The sequence below is a fragment of the Sapajus apella genome, unplaced genomic scaffold (genome assembly GCF_009761245.1).
Source record: "Sapajus apella isolate SASKATOON/1434 unplaced genomic scaffold, GSC_monkey_1.0 scaffold57, whole genome shotgun sequence".
Lineage (NCBI taxonomy): Eukaryota > Metazoa > Chordata > Mammalia > Primates > Cebidae > Sapajus > Sapajus apella.
In genome coordinates this window covers 1,810,278-1,837,813 of record NW_022436997.1, presented here as the reverse complement: position 1 = coordinate 1,837,813, position 27,536 = coordinate 1,810,278, and positions in this window count along the sequence as shown.

The following is a 27,536-nucleotide window of genomic DNA, read 5'->3' as shown; positions in this document are numbered from 1 at the left end:
CATCCTGGTCAGCACGGTGAAACCCCGTCTCTACTAAAAATACAAAAAATTAGCTGGGCATGGTGGTGCATGCCTGTAATCCCAGCTACTCAGGAGGCTGAGGCAGGAGAATTGCCTGAACCCAGGAGGCGGAGGTTGCGGTGAGCCGAGATCGGGCCATTGCACTCCAGCCTGGGTAACACGAGTGAAACTCCGTCTCAAAAAAAAAAAAAAAAAAAAGAATAATAATGTTCATTTTGACGGCCTTATATTATAGATAAAAGGATAAATTATCTGCAGTAAATTTTATACCCAATGCTATTACTTTTTAGGTTTTAGTATAAATTAATAAAACTCCAAACATCCAAACAACCTGATGCAATTCATATTAATACTAATATACTTTATATTTTATAAACTCCTTTCATAGATATTCCCTTCATTGATGATTCACAGCTGCTCATTCACTGGATAATGTAAAGCGCTAGCAATATTTTGTAATGAGAGTTACCTGTATTCCAGTTCAAGAAACAGCTGCATCTTTTTAGTTTTAATGTTTGGTTTGGCTGAATCAGACTTCCTATGCCAGAAAGTACAGAGCCAATTTGTTCTCTTGAAAGCTCAAATGTTAAAGGTAGGGAAGAAAAGTCTTTATCTTTAAAAGGCAGGTTGGAGATATCAGTTAAATTTGCTGCCACCCACAGATGCTTAACCTGGAGAAATCAGAAATAATGGAGGATTAAAGATTATGTGCCTACAGTAATTTTGGAAAATGAAAGAGTCCCTCAGGTAGAAACATGATCCATTAGCCCAAAACTTTTCAAGTTACAGCCTATAAATATTTGAAGTGTTTAACTTCTAAGGAGGCAAAGGAATTACTCAACCTAGTACAAGGAGAGGTGTTGAGGAGTAATGGGATGACATTAACAAAGAGAACATTTCCTCAACTGGGGGGGGAGCAGATAACTCAAAGGTTTTGCTTAAAATGGAGACTCTGTGACTTTGAAGAGTTGACGCATTATGGCACTTTATGACTAGGCCTGATGGCTGAGTCCCATTTCCTGTTCCTGTGTCTGGTCACTTGCTCAGAGTTCATGGAATGATTTTCATGGTTCACTCAGCACCTCTTACTTTGGTTTTAGGTGAACTAATATGAAGGAAAAATAGAATGAGTAGAATTGTTGATGCTTCCATAGCACATTGACATCCACTTTTGCTGTTTTTCTTATTCAACACTACCTACGACTATATCCCATGTCACCATGATTGCCTGTTTCCTTGATGGTTTTTAATGATGACTGAATAAGAAAAAGAAAAGACAAGAGGCAGGGACCGGAGAAGAAAGGTAAATATGAAACCAGTTATCCTACACGTGCAATCATGATGAATATTCAACATCACCCTGAACAACTAGCATACAGGCAACTGTTTCTATTTGTAAATATATACTTCTTTCTGGTTCCCTTTATTGACTCTTTATCAGCAAGTCTGCTTTTTATATTATTAAAAACAAAAAAATTTATAAATAATAAAAGAACCAGAGTTGAGATATTTCTGTCCTCCAGTGTATCAATTTTGAAGTTGATAATGAGGCTTTAAAATATTTAGATGATGCAAATGCAGTTTAAAAAATATTGTAGGATTCCATTTATATGAGGTACCCAAAATAGGCAAACTCATGGAGACACAAAGTGTAATAGAGGTTAGCAGAGGCAGGGGGAGGGGGCGCTGGGGAGTTAATGCTCAATGGGTACAGAGTTTCTGTTTGAGATGATAAAAAAGTTCTGGAGATAAATGGGGGTGGTGATGGCTGCATTATGAGAATGTACTTAGTGTCACTAAGTTGTGCACTTAAAAATTAAGTGGTCAGTTTTATATTATACGTATATGTCTCAAAACAGTTTTTTATAAAGTTTTTCTTAAATTTTTGAATGTTAAATCTGAAGTCAAGGGATTTATTATAACTGATTTGCTAGCTATAGGAATTCTTTTCAAGAAAAAACATTTATTTTCACACTTCCTAGACATCCAAATTATTTCCGAATACCTCATTTCCCAATCACCACCAGAAATAACTTTCTAAAATTTAAATTAATCTTTAAGATTAAACTCTAATATTTATTATTAGCCACATATTGATTTTAAATTTATGACATAACTTGTGATAAGATAAAATTTATTCATTTACTAATTCAGGCAAAAAACACATTTTAGCACCTGTTGGTCAAGACTTCATTCTAGATGGTAGATTAAAGGAGGGTTGTATATGTAAAAATTGGTGATATTAGTCTTTACTTTTAATGAGCCTAATATCTATTGGAAAAGATAAGACATGTATATCAACAATTGAAAAAATACAGAAGTTAATATATGTTGAAGATACTGCAGCTGTATTTAAATTAATATCTTGTATACGAATAGTTTCACAGTTTAGAATATATACTTGAATAAAAGGAGGAGGATTTGTTTTAACAGCACATCTTCATTGAGGGCTAACATTTCATCCATAAAAGATGGCAGCATATGCTTTCCCATTTTGTAAACTATAAAGACTTCACATAGTTATGTACAATCTAACAGTATGGAAGGTTTATAGATCTATAGTTCTAAAAGAAGTCATGGGATTTGGAATCAGACCTACATTTAATTTCTAACTCACTGATTACAAGTATGTGGTTGAGGGCGAATTACTTAATCTCTTAGAGTTTCAGGGCTGTGTGCCATAAAATGAAGGCAGCAGCTCCCTGATTGGCAAGTCCTGGTGACTGAGATAACATACGTCAAGCACTCAGATGTAGCAACTGCTCAATAAATATTAGTTGTTTTCTCTAGTCATGGTTGTTGCAGGTTAGGTTGTTATAACGCTGATTGATTCTGTGATTTACTTGATGTGATTCCTGGGTCAGGCATACCAGTCCCAATTATAACGTTGCTCCTATCTAAAAATATTATTTGATTCTCAGTGATCTGTGTTTGATAATCTTTATGGTGTGGTTTCCAATGACATGACTCTATGAAAAGCAAGGACTGTCTTTTATATAAATGTTTGTGAATGCACATATATAAAAGATATATTTATACCATTTTCAAATACTTCAAGTAATGCAATCTAGTGTCTAACAAATTGTTAGAGAACAGGGCTCCTACCAGATGTGTCTGAATGACTGGATATCAATCATTTGTAATTAGCACACTGTATGTAAATTTATGCAACTTAAGTGCTTGAAAACAATTCATTCTTGTAAGTAGATTAAATTGTCCCTTTTACAATCCTGTTTACATTGGTAATTTATTTAACAGACCCTCGTTTCATTGATGGTAAACTTTACCCTGCCCAAGTTCAAATTCTCTCAGTTTGGCTAAGTGCCATCTGAATTCATAAGGTTATATTGTACAAAGGAAAAAAAAATGGTGGAGTACCAAATTCCATCAATCAAGTGTTGGCTGTCAGTGACAGGAAATTGGCACAGGCACAAGGACCCCTGACCAGATGGTAGACATCTGTGCTTTTCTCATCAGCAGGGCCAGGTCAACTGTGCACCCTCTGCAGATAGGCCTCAAAGAGCGGGAGCCCTATGGGTGGACGGCTCCTCAGGGCTGTTAAAGCATTTTGGTTATGAACAGCCAAGAGGAAACTGACACCTTGGGATGCCTTGAACTTTTTTTCCTTTTACGATTATGTCACAGAACTTAGGGGAGAAGTCAAGTTTGATCTCCTTGAGAGTTGTTAAGACTGATTAGTGTCTGCATCTTCAGAATGTAGAGAGCAACACCGAGAAGCAATCTTCCAGCAGGACATTCTCAAAGGGGTCCTGGGAAGGAGTGTGGGGAACACTGGCTCTAATCTGATAGGAGAATTTGGGCTATTATATAGGTTGGAGTCTCAGTTTTTCTGTGCAAAATAGGAAATATGCTCTTCGGCTTTCTGGTGCTCCAGGTAGGGTTGGAGGATCCCATAAACTGAAGAATATGAATGTACTGCTCGAGTCCAGAGAGAATAGGAGCAAGTAATGCAGCACAATACGCTTCACCTACTTAAACCACGGCCACTCTATGACAAGATTAAGCATTGTGTCCTCCATGAATACCACCTCGCATTCTTACCATCCAGGTCATGGCTCTTATGTCTAAAAGTGCTAGGACCGCTAAGATCTAACAGGGTCTTGTACTATTCTGGACTGTACCCTGAAATGATAAGAAATTTGAGCACAGGAGCCATGTCTTTTTATCCTCTTTCACAGGAAGATGCTAAATAAAAATGTGTTAACTGATTCATAGCTCTGACATTTCCACTCATATTCACAGCCCACTAGACTGCAGTACTTTTCCCTCAAATCTCTGGCTGAAATCCTGTTAAAAGGACAAGCAGGATATTTCCATTCTCAGGGATTGTCAGTAAGCACCAGCCCTGCCAATGCCCACAGATTAGTCCCTGCCTCTTCTGTTCTGTGAAAGTGAGGGGGACCCTATAACCAGCCTCTCCTACTCAGAGAAAGTCATCATTGAGCTCCAAAAACGCTTGCAAATCTGGCTCTCTCTTTAAAGACTGTTGTTATTGAATTTTGATCACCAACAGTGGTAGCAAGGACAACATATGAGACAGAGAAAAAGAAGGGAAAAGAGAAAAAGAGACTGATTTCTTATCCTTGTGGTGATAAAAAAAGAAATAGAGATAAAAATTTAGAGACCTGAAATCAAATTATAGTTCTGCTTTTCACTAGCTCTGTAAGCTTGAGCAAGTCATTTCATAAACTTGAGCCTCAGTTTCCTCTCTTCTGAAATGATTATTTGAACTAGGTGATCTCTAATGACCCTTTTCATTCTATCATGTAATGATTCCAAGTGGAAAAAATCACAGATAGTAAATTATAAGAGGGCACAGAGGGAGTGGTGATAGGAAACATGACAACTCTTGTTCTCTTTTCTGGAAAAAAAGAAAAATCTGTGTAGTTATTTATGTGTTAGCAGAATTAAGCCTCTGGTGTGGCAACTTTCAGAAATCTACTTTGACAAATATGGTGATTCCATCGATGAGTATGTCAGGAGGTTTATTTATTTGCATTTTTACTTATGAATAAATGTTCACTTATTCATCATTTACATATTAACTTCATTGTTCAATAAATATCTATTGAGCATGAAGAACTGTTCCACTGGGGATTTAGCTGCGCACAAAACAGATAAGAATCTTGGCTTTGATAGGATTTATATTCCAATATTCTTATAGTGACAGATCATAAATAAATAGATAATACATGAGCTAAGTTTAAGAAATCTGAAAAAGAAGAGTAAGGAAAGGACATATAGTGAGAAATGGGGAAGGTGCTATTTCAGACATACCTGGTGTGTTTGAGGGACATCTAAGAACACCAAGTGTGTGGAGCGTACAATAAGGAAAGCTGGGAAACGAGATCAGAGCAGTGGCAGGACCTGGTATTACAGCATCTTATAGGAAGGCAGGTGTTTGGGCATTTAATGTGAGTGAGAGGGAAACCATTGCATGGTTTTGAGTGGAAGAGCACCTCGATCTGAGTTAGGGTTTAGAAGGCTCACTCTGCTGAACTGTGGAGAAGACACTGTGTGAAGGCAAGACTAGCAGTAGAGAGACCAGTTGGGAGACAATTTAAGTAACTCAGGAGAGATTGGATGGCTTCAGATGAATGGCACAGCAATGGAAATGGGGAGACACGTTCTGGAATCTAAGTACATTTCCAAGGGTGAGCCAACAAATGGTGCTGATGCATTATATGTGTGGCATCAGACAGACATGTGTTAAAGATGACTCATATTAAGGAGACTAAGTTTTTTTCTTTGATCTGAGCAACTTGCTGGTAGAATGGAGATGCCATTTGTGATACAGGAAAGGGTGAGAGCATGAAGGCTTTGGTGTAAGGCTTCAAATCAAGAGTCTTGTTTCAAACATGTAAAGCTTGAGTTACATATCAGACCTCCAAGTAGGGGTGTGGAGAAGGATATTATAGCCATTCATCTGGGGATCAGAAAAAGGTCAAAGGTGGAGATATAAATTTGGGCATCACCAGCATATAGCTAGTATTTAAGCCATGAGACTGAATACGTTTACCAGATAAAATAGATGAGGAAAATGACCAAAAACTAAACCCTGTAACTCTCACAGTTCAGAATGATGAGAGACAGTGATCAGCTCTGTCAATTGATTAGAATTCTGGTAAGTCTAGTAGGATAAGGGATTTTATTTAGAATCCCCACTGTGACACAGCCAACTTTTCTTTTCCCTCATATGCAATTGCGGTTCCCATCAATAGCCTTTCCTGCTCATTTGAATATGAGAAATGACCGCTAAAATGAAACTTAGGCTTCGGTCCAATGCCATCCACCACTTGCATGAAGGCTCAGGACTGGCTTCTGTTTGAGATCAATTAGTGTGTGGGTGGATATATATGTATGTGTGTGGGGGATTGAGAGGTGTCTGAGAGAAAGATGAACAGATACAGAGAGATAGATTTGTTATATAGAGAAGCACAATAGAATTAGGTATTGTCTCTGGCCTTAAGGAGCACTCTCTAGAAAGACAGGAAAAACCCAAGTGGATGTAGATCAAAATATACTTAAATAACTGATTGCAGGCCAGATGTGGTGGCTCATGCCTGTAATCTCAGCACTTTGGGAGGCCAAGGTGGGCAGATCATCTGAGGTCAGGAGTTCAAGACCATCCTGACCAACATGGAGAAATCTCCTTTCTACCAAAAATACAAAATTAGCCGCATGTGGTGGCACATGCCTGTAATCCCACCTACTCAGGAGGCTGAGGCCGGAGAATCTCTTGAACCTGGGAGGCGGAGGTTGCCATAAGCCGAGATCACGCCATTGCACTCCAGCCAGGGCAACAAAAGTGAAACTTCACTCAAAAAAAAAAAAAAAAAAAAAAAAAAAAAAAAAAACTGTAGAAAATCAAAATGGAGAGACTTAGAAATTAGACAAGTGCTATGGAGCTGGGAAGGTTCTATAATGCCTGAAAATTATTGTGACTCTGCATTGGAAAACTAAGGAATTAATTTATTTTCAGGAAGCCATGCCTCAAATCCATTTCTCAAATTAATTGTAGTTTTTGCTTAAAAATGTCTAGTTTTTAACTGGAAAACTAAGGAATTAATTTATTTTCAGGAAGCCATGCCTCACAGTCATTTCTCAAGTTTTTGCTTAAAAATGTCCAAGTGTGTTACATTGTCTAGAGGAGGATAATTTTTCCCCCAGAGCACTGGCTGGCATTTGAGGTCTTTCAAAAACTCATCCCACTCAGTCCTTCTAAACATTCTAATTTATGGTGAGTTCTCCCTTCATACTTAAATCACTAATTACCTGTCTATCATTCATTAGATGTTTTGTCTTTTAACAAATGTGCCATATCTCTTCAAACAGATTACAAGTGACAGGAGAAATGAAACCCTAATTTACATTTTTTCCCCGTTCACTATCACTGAGCTATTATTAAATGGGTATTTAATAATGCTACTTGAATGAATGCATAAAAACTTAAATATATCTTTACTTGCCATTCCTAGTATCTAACCAGATATAATGTAACTAAGAAAAAAATGAACAGACATATTCTGGGGTGGTGGATGCACCATTGCTAAGATATTGAGCTGTTGTATTTTCCATATTTAAGTAGAATATAAAATGAAAGCGTTTAAACCCAGAGTTGTGTGTGTCATTTGTGTTCTAAGAATTTCATGTAACTTATCTCAAGGCTGCCCTCTCTTTTACCAATTAAATCATGACATACTTGTTGTTATTGTCATTCACCAAAAAAAGAAAATGAAACAACAACAAAAAAGCCTTAACCCATGGGCCTTAAATAGAGCAATCTTATGATTTATAGTCTAGGCTGGGACAATTTTAAGAGTGAAAGAATATGCTAATAAAAATTATCTCAGACATTGGCTGGGCACGGTGGCACTGACCTGTGGTCCCAGCTATTCAGGAGGCTGAGTAGGGAGGCCAAAGCTGCAGTGAGCCAAGACTGTGCCACTGCACTCCAGCCTAGGCCACAGAGTGAGATCCTGTATCACAAAAATGTAAAATTATACCGGATGTGTAGAATAAGCCAGGGCTGTCCTGCCTTTTTGGGTCATAAACCCCTTACAAAAGGACGAAAGCTATAGTTACTTTTCCAGAAATAATTTAACTTATGTTTTAGGATATTATGCACCCCATAGCCTATTCCAAATCACTGCTTAAAAATCTTTAACCCATATTACTGTATGTCCATTTAAGTGTGTTGCTGACACAGTCAACTCACACATCCACATTAAAGAATTACTATAATCTTCAAAGGCTCCAAAATGAAACCAGATGAACAATATGTAGATACTGTTTGATGTCCATGATATATACTATCAACTAAGATGTCTGTAAAGTTTATTTCTATGGAAAATAAAAACCTATTTTCTACAGCATTTTAAAGAGGGAGACATGTTCCCATTTAGGGGAAAAATGTTAGATATTGTTCCATTTGGAAGAGCATAATAATTACTTTTGAAATAGATTCATACTTCTTCAATACTTTCAAATATAATCCTAAGTCTTTGTCCTGGAACTCCTTTTGGCCTCCTTGATACCAAGTAATTAAGTCAATGGACCTATGAGTTGTAATGTCTGAGGGAACTTGGTGACTGTGCCACATCCTGTCAATCACTGTAATATGCTGGCGTTCTCTGGCAACAGTTCTTATGCTTTATGTTTTTTGCATGATGTCAAATTTCTAACCATGAGATTGTAATAATCTCATTACAACACATCAAGTAAGACTTATTGTGTAAGCCCACTCTATTCATTCTTTCCCTTCAGTTTTCTAAATATAATGAACAGTGAATGAAAATAAACATTTGGTGAGGAGGCACAGTCATAGGATGCTGCCAGTTGCTTGTCCTAAAAGATCTTCCTGTATGCACATGCATAGACACATGTATGTTAATATTTAGGATGGACTTCTATGCCTCAATGACTGTTTTTAAGAATAACATTAAAAAAATCTAAAGTAACTATAATGTCATTGTAGAACATTTGAAATGTAGGTAGAAAATGTTTAAATCACCTGCAAATCCTTCATCCAGAGGTAGCCACCAATAGCATATACCTATTATTTTTTCTGTTTTTTTTTTTCATGTATAACATACACATAAAAAGCTTGGGAAATTATTATAAGATGAATATTTGTGTGTGTACATGTATGTACCTTTAGTTGCATTTTTAAACTGAGAAGCATAAGCACTTTCCAAAAATCTAGAACTTAGACCTTAAAGATCTTTCTTCTTGCTTAGCATGATTATATTACAGATGAAGAAATTAAGATATAAAATTCACATCCACTTTTTGATTTCTAAATTAACAAATAAACAAAGAGCCAATATTTTCAGTAAGTAAATGTATGTTTTGATATGTAATGTCAAATTTAGATGTGAAATAAACATACAGACTACTGTAACTACAACTATACTTTTTTGAGTAATACTTGAGAGATAAATAATGTTTTGGTATATTAGCTTCTTTAAACTCCAGAATATAGTAAATATTATTGCTATAATTTTCATTTTAGATATTAGGTAATTGAGGTTCAGATCAGTGAAACAGGCAAAAATCAAATAAGAAGTAGACAGCTGAGCTGAAACTTGAAGTTCAATGCTCTGATTTCAAACTCTTGTTTTCTTATAGTATTTTGATCCATGTGCTAAAGTTTACAAAGTACGTTCTGCCCTTAAGCATTCTTCCAGTTTTGCTGAAGCAACAGTGGTATGGTTTGGCTGTGTCCCCACCCAAATCTCATCTCAAATTGTAATCCCCATAATCCCCACATGTGGAAGAAGGAACCAGGTGGGAAGTGATTGGATCATGGGGGTAGTTCTTCCCACGCTGTTCCTGTGGTAGTGAATGAATTCTCACAAGATCTGATGGTTTTATAAGGCAGCATTCCCTACTCTTACTCTTGGCTGCTGCCATGTAAAATCTGCCTCTTCCCCCTCTGCCATGATTATAATGATTATAAGTTTCCTGAGGCCTCCCCAGCCATGTAGACCTGTGAGTCAATTAAATCTCTTTCATTTATAAATTACCAGTCTCAGGTAGTATCTTTATAGCAGTATGAGAATGAACCTAATGCAGACAAGATGTATTCGTCAGACTACATGAACACACAGACAAACAAAAACAGCTAGAATTTATTGAAGATTCACTAGGGACCAGGTACAGTGCTAAAGAATTTTCTTTGATTATCTAATTTAATCCTCACCTCTAAGATAAGAAATCTTATTCATAAAGTGAAATTATTCAAAATTATGCAAAGAAACTGAGAGGTCACGCAATAAACTAGTGAAAGAAGTAGGGTTTGGTCCCAGGCAGCCATATCACAGAATCATAATGCTGAATAATAATAGTCCAAATACAATGAAATTTCTTCACTGAAAAACTGCATTTCTGTTTGTGCCATTAAATCTGATATCCTCCCTGATGCTGGGAGTAGTAAAAAGAGCCTTCATAGAAATTGTAGAGTGGTGGACTATTGAGAGTCAAGCAGGGACTTAAACTCAATTTTGACATTGAATAGAAACACATGGATGAATTGAGTGTAAGAATAGAACTGTTGTCATTGCAGATGCAGACAAGAACAAGAGACAGATAGAAGGATGTGGTATTTATGGAAACAGTAAGGCAACTCTCTAGACAGAATTCTGAGACCACGGCGTGAGCAAATGTTTGGAGCCAGATTGTGAAGGGCCAGGAGTGCCTGGATGAAGAGTTTGGGCTTTGCCTTTAAACAGTTCAGGGCCATCAAAGATTTCTGAATATGAAAGTGTCACAATGGTGTGCCATAAAGCTGGAAAGGGGAGGATGTCTAGGTTAGTATAATTGGCATTGAGCAGGAGCAGCTGTCAGGAGCTTCAGCTTAAAAGCTCATCTTTGGTTTTGCCTACAGAGTTAAGGAAAAGAATCATTGCTGTCCATGGTTCTATTGTGGGTATGCCCTGGGGCAAGGTTGAAAAAAAATATAAATGTCAGTCTGATTTCTTCTGTTGAAAAGCAAGAAAGAGAGCATAAACTCTGCTCTGCGTTAACAGTGTGAATTTTAGGATTTACCTTTCAATGGTTCTCAAGCCTGGCTGTGTGTGAAAGTTACCTGAGGCACTTTTCAAAAGCCTGTATGCTCCTGACCTATCCCCAGATACTCTGATGCAGTTTCCTTGGGGAGGAGCCTAAGCACTGGGAATGTTAAAAGCTCCCAGATTCTTTCAGGTTGAGAACCATTGCTGTAATAGGGGATATTAAAACCAGTACTGGAACACTATATGTGTGAATTTTCTTATAGCCTTAAAACAGAATCCCCTTTGCAAACCTATCAGTTAGACCTGAGCTCTCCGCCTCTTCTAACCAAGTATTTTAGAAAGTATGTTTGGATTCCTTTAAAAAAATATTTCTGTGTAATTTTGCTGCAGAGTCCAAAAGAAGAAATAGAAAAACTTAATTGTCTTGATTGTATTTGTTTATTTTTCTCATGTTACTTTTCTTACATCTCTCAAATATAAATATAAAAAGTTTGAATTTACCATCTAGGCCTACCTTTCTCACTCATTTTCTCATTTTTCCTCCACTAGCTTTCCCTACTTCACCACCACTTACCATGTTACTATGTTCTCAGCAATCGGTGTACAATTCAGGAAGACATTCCCTTCCACCAAGAAACCTTTGTTTGAATCATTCTTCAAGGCTCAGCGTAGGCAAGTCTTACCTCCTTCATGTGTTTATCCCTGGTGGACTCTGTCCTGAAATCCTATTTTTCCTTACTTACCGGTACTTATGACATTAACAATATCTTGAAGCATCAAGCTTTTTGTATGTAAGTGTTTTATCTTTTCCTCCTCAAATTGCAATGCCTTCAGTATCTTCATATGCTGCTGTGGATGGTGTTCATCAAATCTCCTCTGACAGTCTTCTATGATGAACTTCTCCCCACCCTCATGACTTCTTGTGGGTTGTGATGCTTAGGTTGCATCATGCTTTCTCACTACTGTTAATTTTTTCGCTGTTCATTCTAATTAGAGTAAATGACTCATGGTTTGTAGCATTTTCTGAGGCTTTCTCCACAGATCTCTGGATCTTCTTCTTACAAAGAGACCTGAAAATTTATATATTTTTATAGCTCTTAGATAGTTTTGATAGCGAAGTTTGCAAAGAACTTCCTAGAGCAATATTTTAAATTTCTTTTGCTACATTGCATAGAAATATATTTTTATACTCTGACCCAGTGCCCTGCACACCCATAATTGAAAGAAAGAAATACCTACCTTTATTATGTGTGAGATATTCTGATGTTTTCTATTTTATTTTACTTCATTTTCTGAAAAAATAAATAGTGATCTTGCAATTCTCTGTTGGGATGCAAACCTTATTCTGAAAAAAAATACTCTTCTAGAATCTAGCAAGTGTTACATAGTTTTTGTTTGTTTGTTAATGCTAGTGGTATTGATTTGTATCTTTCTGTTTTGCCATTCTGGGAAATGGTTTTTACTTGAAAATCTTTTTAAATCTCATTTCTTTCTTTCTTAAACTAAGTCATGAGTATGAGCCACTTCCCTCAAGCTTACTTACTTTATTTCAGCACCATATTTCTTTAAATGTCTAGAAAGCCTCAGTGCTTCTAGGTGATATCTCTTTGAAGAATCTCACCCATGCTCCAAGCCGTAAAGACAAGAGAGTGGTTGCTTTTAACACCATAAGGATCTTATAAATATCTTGATTTGTGTTTACTGTGCATTTTCTTTGGTGAACTTCAGCCTTCTAGAGAATAGTTTTTGCCTGTCCTATCTTTATTTCAAGAACTTGAAATACTGCTGTATACCATTTTGTTGTTTAATACAACAAAATGTTGTTGAGTGGTTGTCCTGTGCCTCCTAGCTTGGTCTACATGTAATGAAACTTGACATCAATTTATTCAAGCAGAGACCTCTTAATATACCATGCTGTCACTTCTAGCTTTCCAGTTGAAAGACAAGATGGCTGACACTCATCCCAAGTTATATTGTGTCACTGGTTCTCCAGAGTGAGAAAGTAGGATCAGGAGCTGAGCTGAAGGCGATCAAAAATACATGGCCTCATTCATTTTTTTTTTTCATTGCTTTTTGCATTTGCAAAACGAGATCCTGAGAATCTTTGGCCAATCAAATCACTTGATGACAGAGGTATAGATAAAACACTCTCAATTTTTTCTATCCTGTGTTAATTGAACCAATGGTGGGGCTAAGGATATCCCTCAGAGCTTGAAGATGTCTCTGTCACTTAGCAAAAAGCTGATGCAAAACACCTCACATAGCTAGTTGGATTGCACATGGATATTATGGATGCTGCCTGAAGCAACTGTCTAGATTAAAAATTGGCTTATGAGTAATACACTATACTCTGGATGAAATTCATAGGGTTGGATTTAGGCTTGCCTTTTAAAATGTCTTATTTTAGATATCCAGGTTATTTTAAGCTACATCACGACCATCTTACAGAAGGTATGTAGAAAAATAATAATAGTTAAGAAACAGAACATCTTTATGCTGACAGGCTCACTTTTTTATAGTAAGATATAGTTAAATTTATAGGTCCATATTTTATATACAGACACACACATACACACACACACACGCACACGCACACGCACATGCACATTTAGAAAGACTAGCTAACAGCATCAAAGAGGTCCAAATTCTGTTGGGCATGTGGAGTTGTGCAAGGAAGAAAGAGAATAAACTCCTCTGAACTGACTATTGATAATTGAAACTGATAACTTCTTTGAATAAATTGGATTAAATAATTGCATGAAGATTATAAGATACAATTTTCTTTTGATTTTTATAAATTTGTTTTACAGATTTCTTTTCATTCATTCAACAATAATTTATTGAGTGCTCATGATGTGTCAGGCAAAATGCCAGGTTCCTGACATTAAGGAGCTCTCAATCTAGTGAGAAAGCATGTAAACAAAAACGTTTTTGGAATGATAGGCTTCAATGGAAAACATAATAGAAGCCATGTCGACTGATATAATTTAAACCAGTATTTTGTTTATTGAGAAACATAAGGAGAAGAATTAAATTGCTAATGCTATAAATACTGTACATTTAGCTTTAAATGATCGTTAATTAATCAATTTTAATGTAACATCAATGCCTTTTGTGTATCGGTTCATTAGCTGGTGTTTTACATGGTCTTTTGCATAAACCATGTCTATAATGCATTATATCCAATCTCTAATTTTAGAGTTTTTGCTTTGAGGACTGAAAATTTAAAAATATTTACATCAAAACAGTATGAGTTTTGAATACCTCTAGAATGTTTTATTTTTACCCCTACTCTTTTATAGCTTTTCACTCATAACTAATTTGACTTGCTTTTATCAAGTCTTTCCAGACCAATTAAATTACTTTTCAGAAAAACAACCACCCTTATTTTTCACACTCATATTTCCTCAGTTTAAATACATGATTTAATTACATAATCACCATGAAAAGTTCAACTACCAAACCTGGGAACACACAGTCAGTTCTCAGGACCAAGGTATGCACTAGGCAGAGGGTACCAGCCTCCATTTTCAGTGTGCCCTGTCTGCTGTTTTGGGGGAAAAAAACATATGTTAATGTGAAAATTTTGTCATTTGAGATATCAAAAAGCTTACTAGGTCAGTAAATGCTGTAACCTAGGGTCAAGCAAAATAGAGTGAGAGTGACTGCAGGGCTGGGGGATTTCGAGGTTTCACAGAGGTGATGGTATTTGAACTAGATCTTCATGTTTGAGTAGGAGTTTTCTACATGAAGAAAGTAGCAAAAGTTACCCCAGCCCAAGAAAGCAGTTTGTTTAGATGCAGAGTCAGGAAAGATAATGGGGTGTTTGAGGTGAAGTTGGAAGTTGAAGGTAATTAAACACAAGAGTGAGTGGATAGAGTAGCGAAAGATGAAGTTGAAGAAGTAGGATGCAGTAGATTGTAGAGGGACATGCCAATTAATTAGATATTTAAAATATAATTTAGATACATGATTGATTAATTTATGAAAGTAGGCAGGGTACTCATTAGGTTTTACTAAGTGAATGCAAAGGAAAACAGCTGACGCCTATTACTGTGCAGCACTTTAAAGAATAACCAGGTCAAGATTACATGTAATCAAGATTGCAATTTATAAATATTTTTAAAAATTATCTTCCAAATAGAAGGCTTAAAGTAAAAGCAAAAACATTGTGTGTCCCAAAATTAAATATTTTTAAAAATCCAACCAGAAAATGGACAAAAACATGAACATTTTATCAAAGAGGGTACACAGATGTCAAGTAAACACATGAAAAGATAGTAAGCATCATTAGCTGTTAGCGAAATATAAATTTAAATTATAATGAGATATCAGTACACACCTATCAGAAGGGCTAAAATGAAAAATAATGGCAAGGGAAAATGTTGGCAAGGATGCAAAGAAGCCAGATCATTCATACATTGCTGGTAGGAATGTAAACTGATACAGCTACATCAGAACAGTTTGGCAGTTTCTTTCAACACTGAAAATCTACTTAACATACACCCAGAATTTTCAGTCTTGGGTATTTATTCCAGAGAAATAGCCTTATTTTCATGCACACAAATGTTCATAGCAGATTCATTCGTAATAATCTCAAACTGGAAACTACCCATATGTCCTTCAATGGGTGCGTAAATAAACAGTGGCTAACCATACCCTGGAATACCATTCAGCAAGAAAAAGGAACAAACTATTGATAAACAAAACTTGGACGAACCTCAGGAAAATTATGCTAAGTGAAAACAAGCCAATCTCAGAAGGATATATATTGATTCTATTTATGTAACTTTCATGCAATAACCTACTTATAGAGACGGAGAATAAATTAGTGGTTTCCAGGGATTAGGGATATTGGTAAAGATAAGGAAAGAGTGAGCGTGGCTATAAAGGGATAGCATAAGAGAAATCTTCATGGTAATGGTATAGCTGAGTATCTTGATTGTGATGGTGCTTATGCAAAGCTACATGTGTGATAATATTTCATAGAACTATAAATATGCATCCCTCAACACACACAAATGAGTGCATATATAACTGGTAAAGTTTGAATAATCTCTATGGATTATACTAATATCAAATTTCTGGCTTTAGTATCATACCAGAGTTGTATAAAATGTTACTGTTGGAGGAGGCTGGGGAAATGGTGCACTGGGACTTCACTATACACTTTTTTGCAGCCCTCTGTGAATATATATCTATTTTCCAATAAAATGTTTTATAAAACTTTGTGTCTACATGTGTTATAATTTCTGTATCTAATCCATTGTGGCAAGTATCTATACTCAGCCATATCTGTCACCTTGTGGCATCTCTGTGATGGTAATTCTTTGTTATGATGTGGAAAATCTATTCGGGATTAAGCTTAAGCCCAAAGCCACAATACATGTAATAGTTTATACCTATCCTCCTCAATGACTGTAAGTGATAGACTTACACCTTACTTGTGACAGCTGGCTTTCCCACATGCTACATACCTTGTATAGAATAGGTCTTGGGTATAGATAATTGTTCATGATGCATATGCATCGATTATACTGACATCTACCAATGATCAATCTCAACATACTAATACATCTTTTCCTTAGGTAAGGGACAATAGCACATTCCAAAATAAACTAATTGAAACCTAAATGTGATCAATAAACATGGTTTTCTGCCCTATATAGTAATGAAAGTAAAGAAAACACATGAATTCAGGAAAATTCTAAAACCATTCCTAAAGAGTTCAGACTTTTAGAGCAATCTTTATTTGCAGGCAGAGAAGGGTGAGATTTTAGGACCATCATGAAAGATGTTGGCTTTTATCTGTCTTTTTCTTGATGCCTAAATTTTTGTAACTGGGAGAAAATATACCTCCTTTCAGATGCAGATATCAGAAGCACTACACATTCCCGTAGAGGGAAGATAAATGATGCCTTAAATTTTTCTTAAGAGTTAAAAATTACTGATATAAGGCATATTAATGATTAGAGGTTTGATTAAGAAGGCCAAGGATCACCTGAAAAAGGGCCGGGGCACGTTCTCTGAAGAGAGGTAGACATGGAGAAGGGAGATGAAAGAAATGGCTGACAGTGGACTCTGCAGACATCCTAGTTGGGTTTAAATCTCAGTTTGTTGCTTGCTAGCTGGGCTAGCTTGGTCATTGTGCCACCTTTTACAAGAGATACATTCGCAGTAACTGTGTCACATGGAGGCTATGAAGAGTACAGAAGCCCAGGGCCAGCTTCCTAAGGGGCCCACAGTCGAAGGTAGCCAGCAATGGTGGTGGTGATGATGATTTCAGGACTGTTGAATCCAGCCCCATACAGTATGTCTTGCATGTGCTCTTGTTAACATTTTCCACCTTGGCGCCAAGCCATAGGAAGGACAATACAGATCACCAACCCTGGTACCTCTCTTAGTTGAAATTGTACCTTTCAACTAAGAAAGGTACAATTCTGCTCAATAAGTAAAAGCTCTTCAATTCAGTTAAAATTCCCTGAAAAGCAATCACCTTCTTGTTTAGTTTTGTATGTCTCTAGCAGTGTTTAGTGTGCTACCCACAGCAAGTGATCAATAAATGTTTGTTGACAGTCATGAAGAAAAGTATTATAGGGGCTGGTTGGGTGCGTGAAACAGAAACCCACCAAAGCCAGTTAGAAAAAGGGTACAGGAGAAGTGCATAGAACCCAGTTGCACATATACAATGGTTATTATGCTCACCACCTGGAAAGTTGTTAAAGGGCCATTCTTGGCCAGTGCAGTGGCTCACACCTATAAACCCAGCACTTTTGGAGCCCAAAGCAAGTGGATTACCTGAGGTCATGAGTTCAGGATCAGCCTGGCCAATGTGGTGAAGCCCCATCTCTAATAAAAATACAGAAATTAGATTACAGACTCCGCCAGGTGTGGCGGAGGGCGTCTGTAATCCCAGCTACTCAGGAGGCTGAGGCAGGAGAATCACTTGAATCTGGGTGATGGAGATTGCAGTGAGCCGAGGTTGTACCACTGCACTCCAGCCTGGGTGACAAGAATGAAACTGTTTCAAAACCAAAACAGAAGGCCTTTCTTCCTCCATCTCTGAGACTCAGCTTCTCTCTGTATTTCTGCTGGAACTTTTCTTTTTCCTTTCTGTGTAAAAACGTCTTCTGCAAGGCTCTTAGATTCTGCTCCCCTGTAATGTTGGCATGAAAGTGGCTTGGGTATCCTGGCACCAATTCCACCTTGTCAGTTCCAGTGAATGATAGTTACTGACTGCCTCAGTCTCCACACTTCAATTCTACTCTACTAGGAGAGTGAATATGCTTGACCTACCTCAATGAAGTTTTCATCTCTGGTTCAAAAAACTGTGGCAAAGGAGTGGGATCATGTGGTTGGATGCTGTCCCTGTTGGGCTGTGAGTATAGTAGCTTCTACACAAGAAAGGGTGAGCAGGAAGGGCAAAATGGCTACCTCTAGAACATGAAGGCAAACATTTTATTTTCTCCAGAAATAAGTGTCAAGGAATCCTCAAGTTGCATATGAATGCGATTTGCTAAATAACTTCCAGGACAGGGCTTGGTATTGCTACAGCGACTTTAGATTCAGGTTATGAGGGCTGCACCTGCGTGCACAGCATGAGTATGTGCTCCCCTGCATTCTGTGACTGCAGGGCTGGCAAGAAAATGTCCCGCTCTAAGAACCTGACCTTAAGACAGGCCCATTATTCTTGGATGATCCAGTACTATGCCTTTCAGCACTCTTGTCCCAAGTGAGAATGTTTCTTCTTTCTGCCATAGATTGAGATCTCCCCAGTACCCAGATCTTCTGCCATCTCAGACACCAAGGAAAACAGGACAGGTAAGTCCTGGCAGCAGCCCTGATGCGCCACCGTGTCATAGATCCTGATCTCTTCATATATTCCCTTAGCCTTGTTGTTTTGGTTTCTGGCACCTCAGCTGCTCTCTGCAGCACATTAAAGACTTGGTGTCTCTATTAGCCACCAATAATGCACTAATACATTCGTTCTCCTATTACCTCGGACACTAATTTGGTAGAATTGAATAGTGACAGCACATTGATGTTGTTGAAGTTAATGACCCAGCAATTTACAAGATAAGTCACATTAGTAGTCAAATTGATTGTAATCATTGTTTCACTGAACAGAATCTGCATCAAGTACAGTATGTTGTGCTCTGTCCTTCACCACCCCTTTAACAGAGAGAGAGAGAGAGAGAGAGAGAGAGAGAAAGAGAGAAAGAAAGAAAGAAAGAAAGAAAAAGAAAGATGATCAGAATCTTCACCCTTCATACCTTCTTTCATGTTTCTGCAATGAATATGTTGGGACTTCTGCTTTCTCTTATAGCTTTCATTGAAAGATGCTAAGCACTTATGAGAAACAATGGAATTTGACTTTATATGCCTGTGAATATACCTAGGCTACGGAAAGAGTTATGGTTATTCATTTCTTCCTTATTGGGTATCTATAATTTTCTTGGTTTTGTGATCTGTACTAGGGACTCCAGAATAAGTTGTAAGATGTAATTTCTGTCCTCATGGAGCTCACATTCGAATAAGAATTATGTACCAGCCAGGCGAGGTGGGTCACACCTGTAATTCCAGAACTTTGGGAAGCTGAGGTGGGCAGATCACTTGAGCCAGTAGTTCGAGATCAGGCTGGGCAACATGGCAAAACCTGTATCTACTCCCCTAGCTACACACACACACACACACACACACACACACACACACACACACACACATAAAATAGCAGGGCCTGCTGGCATGCACCTGCTCCTAGCTATTTGGGTGGCTGAGGTGGGAGGATCACGTGAGCCCAGGAGGTGGAGGTTGTAGTGAGCTGAGATGGTGCCATCGTAATCCAGCCTGGGCAACAAAGTGAGACTTAAAAAAAAAAAAAAGGAATCATGTTCCAGATGATGAGCTGGTAGGAGACATTCCCAGTGGGTGGAACAATCACTTCTGAAGAGGAAATAGACAGGGAGAATGTCATAGAGATGAAATTGTCAATAGGCATTAAAATATTTCTAAGATACTGATAAATATTGGTAAATGTCTTTATTCTTTAATTTGTAGTTACAAAATATAAAATATATTTATCCCTTGCAGTTGTACAACTTAGTAAGATATTAAACCTTGTTTTCCTCCTTTATTAAGTGGGGATAGCATTGTTGGTCTCATGTGTCTTTAATATGAGAATGGTCAAAAAGGACATAAATGAAACTTTGTGGCAGAATGTTGGCATATAGTTAGCATTTAAGTAAAAACTATTTGATTCCATATCTGATTCAATTTTTAGGAAAATTAAAAGCCACTTGGAGCCAAGATGGAAATAAGGTGAATGGTCAGACTTAGAGATACGATTTGGGTTAAGAATAAACAAGACGTATGCCTGAAATGGTTGCCTTGATTGTGTGTGTGTGTGTGTGTGTGTGTGTGTGTGTGTGTGTGTGTGTCTGTGTGCACGCATGCGTGTGCATATGGCCAAGCATGTAAATAAGCTCTGAAGGCACTGAAAAGGGGCATTCTAGAACTGTATTGAGTCAGGATAGTAGCATGGCAGCATGCACAAGGGGAGGGAGACCTGAGAAACCACGTGGCACAAACTCTTAATTTTGCAAATGTAGAAACTGCAACCGAAAGAGGGGCAGAGGTAGATTGTTCCATGGCATATAATTACGGAAGCACAAAGCCTGGATTAGAACCCCGATTAACTCATTCCTAGAAAACTATTCTTTCTACTGCTTCAAGACGCAAAGGTGTCTTTTTGTGAAGAACAATATTGATTATACATTCTGATTTGTTTTAGGGATGTTTAGTCTTTCCTTCACCTTCACACATCCTATAGGAACTCTTCCTCTCCTCTGGTGAATAGGGTGTTATTCTCACTTTTCCATGGCTCTGAAACACAGGACTACCCACGTCCTGTCTGCTGCCAAACTGCACTTGTCACCCTTGCTTTACCTGCTACTTATATCACAATCTTCCTTGACTATAGATGAGTATCCTGACCTGGGCTGAGAACTCCATTATGCCTGGTTGTGGTGGGTCCTCGAGTGAGTTGCTCACCTGTTATCTGAAGCTGGGCAATCACAAAGCATTCTCATGTTCTTACGAATTAGAAAAATTATGTATAATGTCTTCCCATTGGAATTTCTGCTTTTGTGATGTCAGAGAGCCTGGGGGCTGCATCCTACCTTCCTTGTGACTAAATTTCTACCTGCTTTGTATCCTCAGCACCCTTTAAATAATGTTAATGAAACAGAAGAGTAAAGTTAGAGAGAAACAATATCAATAATAATAGCAATAAATGAGTTCCTTCCAGTCCAGAGAAGCCAGAAAGAAAGGTATGTCAGGGACTTGCAGCATGATATATTGTGGGAATGCAACTGCCCACCCTTAAACAACAGCACATACCAATTATTTAAAAACAAAAACAAAAACAAAAACAAAACATGCTTCATTGCCTGTTACAGATACAGCCTGGAATAACTGTATAGCAAAATTACTGTCCGCCGCATGTTATCGTTCTTATTATCTCATCATAATTAAAAATTTCTGGGATGTTGTGCTTCCCCTAATTTTTTGTTGGTCTCCTTAATATGTTCTTGTGGTTCAAGATTCATATATCAGGACTGGGTTACTGTGGTGTAATGGTGATGTCAGCCGAAAAGGACCAACATAATTGGATTTTACAAGGTTGGTAAGATATGGAGGAATGCACTCAGGCAGGACAACCCAGTTGAGTAGGTGAGGGGAAAAGGTTGGCTCTTAGGGAGAATATCAGGTAATGAGGAGGCAGCAGGAGAGCAGAAACTGATTCCTGCATAGGATAGGAATGAACAGGCAGAATGTGGATCACCAGGCTCAGTATTTTGGATACAGACAGTCAAATGGTGAAAAGAACAGATGTCCAAGAGGCTTTAGAGCTTTTGATATTTAAGCCTAGACCTCAGAGCTAGCACAAGACAAAAGGTGGTTCAGAGAGAACGGAATAAATACCAAAGCCTTGCTAAGGTATGACATGTTAAAATGTCAATTCTAGGACACTGGGATCAGCTGCCATCTGCCCATTTAGTACCCTATTTAAAAAAATCTTCCCCAGTTTTATGTAGCATCTATAATTCTGAAAAAATGTTGGCTAATACGTGTCTCTTTCATACTAGGACCAGGGTGCCTAGGAATGTGAATTGTCTCAGCCTCCTGAGTAGCTGGAGCTACAGGCATGTGCCACCACGCCAAGCTAATTTTTTTTTGAGGCGGGGTCTTGCTCTGTTGCCCAGGCTAGAGTGCAGTGATGCAATCTTGGCTCACTGCAACCTCTGCCTCCTGGGTTCAAGTGATTTGACTGCCTCAGCCTCCTGAATAGCTGGGATTAAAGGCACCAGCCATCATGCCCAGCTAATTTTTAATTTTTAGTAGAGATGGGATAAGCAGCCTGTGGCCCTCATCAGATGTCCAGTTTAAACTTTTTCAGACATCAGAATTGTTACCCAAATAAACTTTTTTCTTTATTATTAATTACGCAGTCTCAGGTATTCCTTTATAGCAACGTAAATTGACTAAGAGAGTGTCTAATTCACCATTAGCATCGGGTCTTCTCCTTGTGCCTAAAGCACAGAGAGGCTCACTCTGGTTGTTCTTGCCTCTCCCCTCCCCTTAAACTGCTGTTATTTCTTCCTTAATATTTGCTATGCTGGTTGGGGAGGGAAGAGCAGGTGGGAATTCTCTATTGTCCTTATTCTACCTCAGTCGTGTTGACCAGGCTGGTCTTGAACTCAGGGGCTAAAGTCATTCTTCCACCTCAGCCTCCCAAAGTGCTAGGATTATAAGTGTGAGCTACCATACCCGGCCCTGGGTATCCTCCTCCTAGCTCTTTGAAATTATATATTAGTGTTAACTATAGCCATCCTACAGTACGGTACAACACAGAACTTATTCCTTTTATCATGTTTTAATTTTCAATCCTTTAGCAAATCTCTCTTTATTCTCCTTACCTATAGTATCCTCTATTCTACTTTTTACATATGTAAGGTCAAATTTTTTTAGCTTCTACATATGAGTGAGAATATGTGATGTTCAACTTTCTGTTCCTGGCTTATTTCACTTAACATGATGTCCTCCAGTTCCATATTGCTTTGAATTAAAAGATTTCATTTTTTTATGGCTGAATAGTATCCCATCATGTATAGCAAATTTTCTTCAGTTATCTGTTGTTGGACACCTAGGTTGATTCCTTATCTTGGCTATTGTGAACAGTGCTGCGATAAACATGTGGGTGTAGTCTCTTCAAGATACGGATTTACTTTCCTTTGGATAATTGCTTAGTATCTGAATTACATGGTAGGTCTATTTGCAGTTTTTTGAAGAACCTCCATACTGTTCTTCAAAGTGGCTGTACTACTTTACATTTCCATCAACAGTGTATAAGAATTCACTTTTCTCCACATCCTCATCTGCATCTGTTCTTTCTTGATAGCCAGACTAACTGGGGTGAGATGATACCCCACGGTGGTTTCTATTTGCAGTTCCCTGATGATTAGTGACATTGAGCATTTTAAAATATATTTGTTGGCCATTTGTGTATATCCTTCTGAGGAATGTCCATTCAGATCATTTGCCCATTTTTAAATTAGAATGTGTGGTTTCTTTTTTTTTTCTTCTGTTGAGATACATGAGTTTCTTGTATATTATAGATATTAATTCCCTGTCAGATGTATACTTTGTAAATATTTTCTCCCATTATATATGATGTCTTTTACTGTATTGATTGCTTCTTTTAATATACAGATAATTTTTGGATTCATATAATCCATTTGTCCACTTTTTCTTTCGGTGTCTGTGCTTTTTAGGCCTTATTCATAAAATATTTTCCTAGAACAATGCCCCAAAGTGCTTCTTACGTGTTTTCTTCTACTGGTTTTATAGTTTCAGGTCTTACTGAGCTCTTTGATTCATTTGGAGTTGATTTTTGTAATAGGGTGAGAAGTGGGGTCCTAGTTTTATTCTTCGTCACATGGATATCCAATTTTTCCAACACCATTTACTGAAGAGATTTTTCTTTCCCCAATGTATGTTCTTGGTGCTTTTGTCAAAAATCAGTTGGCTGTACATATGCAGACTAATTTCTAGATTCTCTGTGCCATTTCACTTGTTTATGTTTCTGATTTTATGCCATTTTATCTTTATCGTTGGCTCATTATTTATATCTCTTTTAAAATTTTCTTTTCAGCAGTTGCCTCAGGATTTACAGTACACATCTTCCATTAGTCACAGACTGCCTTCAAATGACAGTATGACACTCCGTGTGTAGCACAAGCACATTATGACACCATTCTCCCACTTCTTTCCATCTGTCTTTTATGCTATAGTTATTATACATTATGCTATTACTACATGCAATAAACACAAAATACATTGTTACTATTTTGCCTTAGAAAGTTATATGTACAGTAATAAAAATTAAAATTTTATATCCTATGTCATTTCCATTGCTTTTCGTTTCCTTCTGTAGATTCAGTTTATTCTCTGGTATTATATTGCCTCTGCCAAAAAAACCTTCTTTTAACATTTCTTGCAGTGTAAGTATATTGGTGGTAGTAAATTTTATCAGTTTTTGCTTGTATAAGAAATTTTTTAGCTTTATTTTCATTTTATTTTCACTTGGTAGAGAACTGTCTGTTGATGTCTTAAAAATGCAGTGGTTTGAAAGTATTCTCTATTGTCTTATGGCTTTCATAATTTCTGATGAGCAGTCTTCTGTAATTCTTACCTTTTTGTCAATACATGTAATGTATCTCCCACCCACTTTCCCTCAGTTCCCTCTAGAGTTTTCTCTTTATCTTTTATTTTCAACAGTTCAAATATGATTTGTTTAGGTGTATTCTGGGGGAGGGGGGTATAGATAAATATCTTGATTGGTGTTCTCTATGCTTCTTGGAATTGTGATTTGGATGTTTTCATTAATTTTGAAAAATTCTTTGTCATATGTCTTTCACATTTTTTCTCCTTTCTCTTCCTATTATTTTTCTGAAATTTCAATTGCATATACATTAGACTGTTTCACATTGTCCCACAATTATTGGATCCTATTCCATTTCTTTCTTTTTTTCCTTTTCTATTCTTATTTCTAGTTTGGGTACTTTTTGTTCACCTATCTTCAAGTTTACTGTTAGTGCTATTCTGTGTTACTCTTTTTATGAGTTCATCAAAGACATTTTTGTATATTTTTTCTTTTTTTAATTTTTGGCATTTTCATTTGATTCAGTCTTATAATTTCCATCTTTATTTCTGTTCTCTAAAATTTTCTATATGTTCATGCATCTCTGCATTTTCCATCAAAGCCTTAAGCCTATTAATTATAGTTACTTTAAATTTCTTATCTTGTAGTTGAAGCATATGGGGCATATCTGAGTCTGATTTTATTGACTTTTTTTCTTGATAGTGTGGTGTTTAAATTTTTGCTTTATATTTTTTTTGGAAGATGAGCATCTTGTGTAGAACTATAAAGGCTAAGGCAAAGAGTATTTTCTAGTAGAAATAGATATGCTTTTTACTTTATCATGCCTATGCCTTTAGCAGTGGTGGTGGAGATGTTGAGTCAATCTAGTTTGGAATTGAGCTGGGTTTGGATTTTGTTACTGCTGTATTTACCTTCTATTTACCACAGGCTCCAAATTCGTCTAGCATTACCTTGTGCATGAAACAAGAACTGGATTTGTCAGGGTTATTTTCTTAATGTTTGCTATAATTTGGTTTGTCTGACTGCTCCAAATCTTGTGTTAAAATTTCATGTCTCATGTTGGAGGTGTGGTCTAATAGAAAATGTTTAGATTATGGGGGTGGATCCTTCATGAATGACTTGTTTCCTTCCATGCTGTCCTCATGGTAATGAGTGGGTGAGCTCTCTATTCACTTCCACAAGAGCTGGTTATTAAAAAGAACCTGGTACCTCTATCTCTCACTTCTTCTCTTACCATGTTATCTCCGCACAGCTGGCTCCCCTTCACCTTCTGCCATGAATGGAAGCAGTCTGTGGCCCTCATCAGATGTTCAATCTTAAACTTTTTCAGACATCAGAATTCTTACCCAAATAAACCTTTTTTCTTTATTATTAATTACCCAGTCTCAGGTATTCCATTATAGCAACATAAATGGACTAAGGCAATGTCTAATTCATCATTAGCATTGGGTCTTCTCTTTGTGCCTCAGGCCCAGAGAGCCTCAGTCTGGTTGTTCTTATCTTTTCCCTCCACTTAAACTGATGTTATTTCCTCCTTAATATTTGCTAGGCTGGTTGGGGAGGGAAAAGCAGGTGAGAATTCTGTTGTCCTTATTCAGCCTTAGTCTTAGGAAAACTTTTTGTCCCTGGGTCTCATGTGCAGGTCCTTCTCCATGATCCTGCCTCTCTCTCAGTAGTACAAGTTCTTTTGCTCTAACCAAGTGATGTTTTTCTGACCTCTTCCCTTCCCCAGGGATTAAGATTTTTTTTCTGTTTCCCCAGCTATGCATCCATCAAAGGTCTAATATCCAGAAACCTACAAGGTACTTAAATAAAGTTACAAGCAAAAAAGAAACAATTCATTTAAAAGGAGGCAAAGAACATGGATAGTTTTCAAAAGAAGACATTCACATGGCCAAGAAGCATATGAAAAATGTTCAACATCACTAATCAGTAGAAACATGTAAATCAACACCACAATGAGTTACTATCTCACACCAGTCAGAATGATTATTATTAAAAAGTCGAACAATCACAGATGCTGGTGAGGTTGTGGAATAAAAGGAAGCATTTATACCCTCCTGCTGGGAAAGTAATTTAGTTCAGCCATTGTAGAAAGCAGCTTGGCAATTTCTCAAAGGACTTAAAAAAGAATTACTATTCAAACCAGCAATCCCATTATTGGGTATATATCCTAAGGAATATAAATTGTTCTATCATAAAGACACATGCATGCATATGCTCATTGCAGCACTATTTACAATAGCAAAGACATGGAATCAACCTAAATGCCCATCAGTGGTAGACCAAAATGAAAAATGTGGTACATATACACAATAGAATACTATGTAGCCATAAAAATAATAAGATATGTCTTTTGCAGCAACATGGATGGAGCTGAAGGCCATTATCCTAAGCAAACTACCACAGGAACAGAAAGCCAAATACGACATGTTCTCACTCATGATTGGGAGCTAAGCTTTGAGTACATATGAACACAAAGAAGGGAACAACAGCCACCACAGTCTACTTGAGGGTGGAGTGTCGGAGGAGGGTGATGATTGAAAAACTACCTATCAGGTATTATGTTTATTATCTAGGTGACCAAATAATCTGTACGCCAACTCCCACAATACATAATAACAAACCTGCACATGCACCCTGAACCTAAAATAAACGTTTAAACAAATTAAGCATATAAAAAATAAATTTTAAAAATAGAAAGGCTTCCTGGAAGAGGAAATGTTTGAATTCTTCTCCAACTAGTCTTCCTTTTC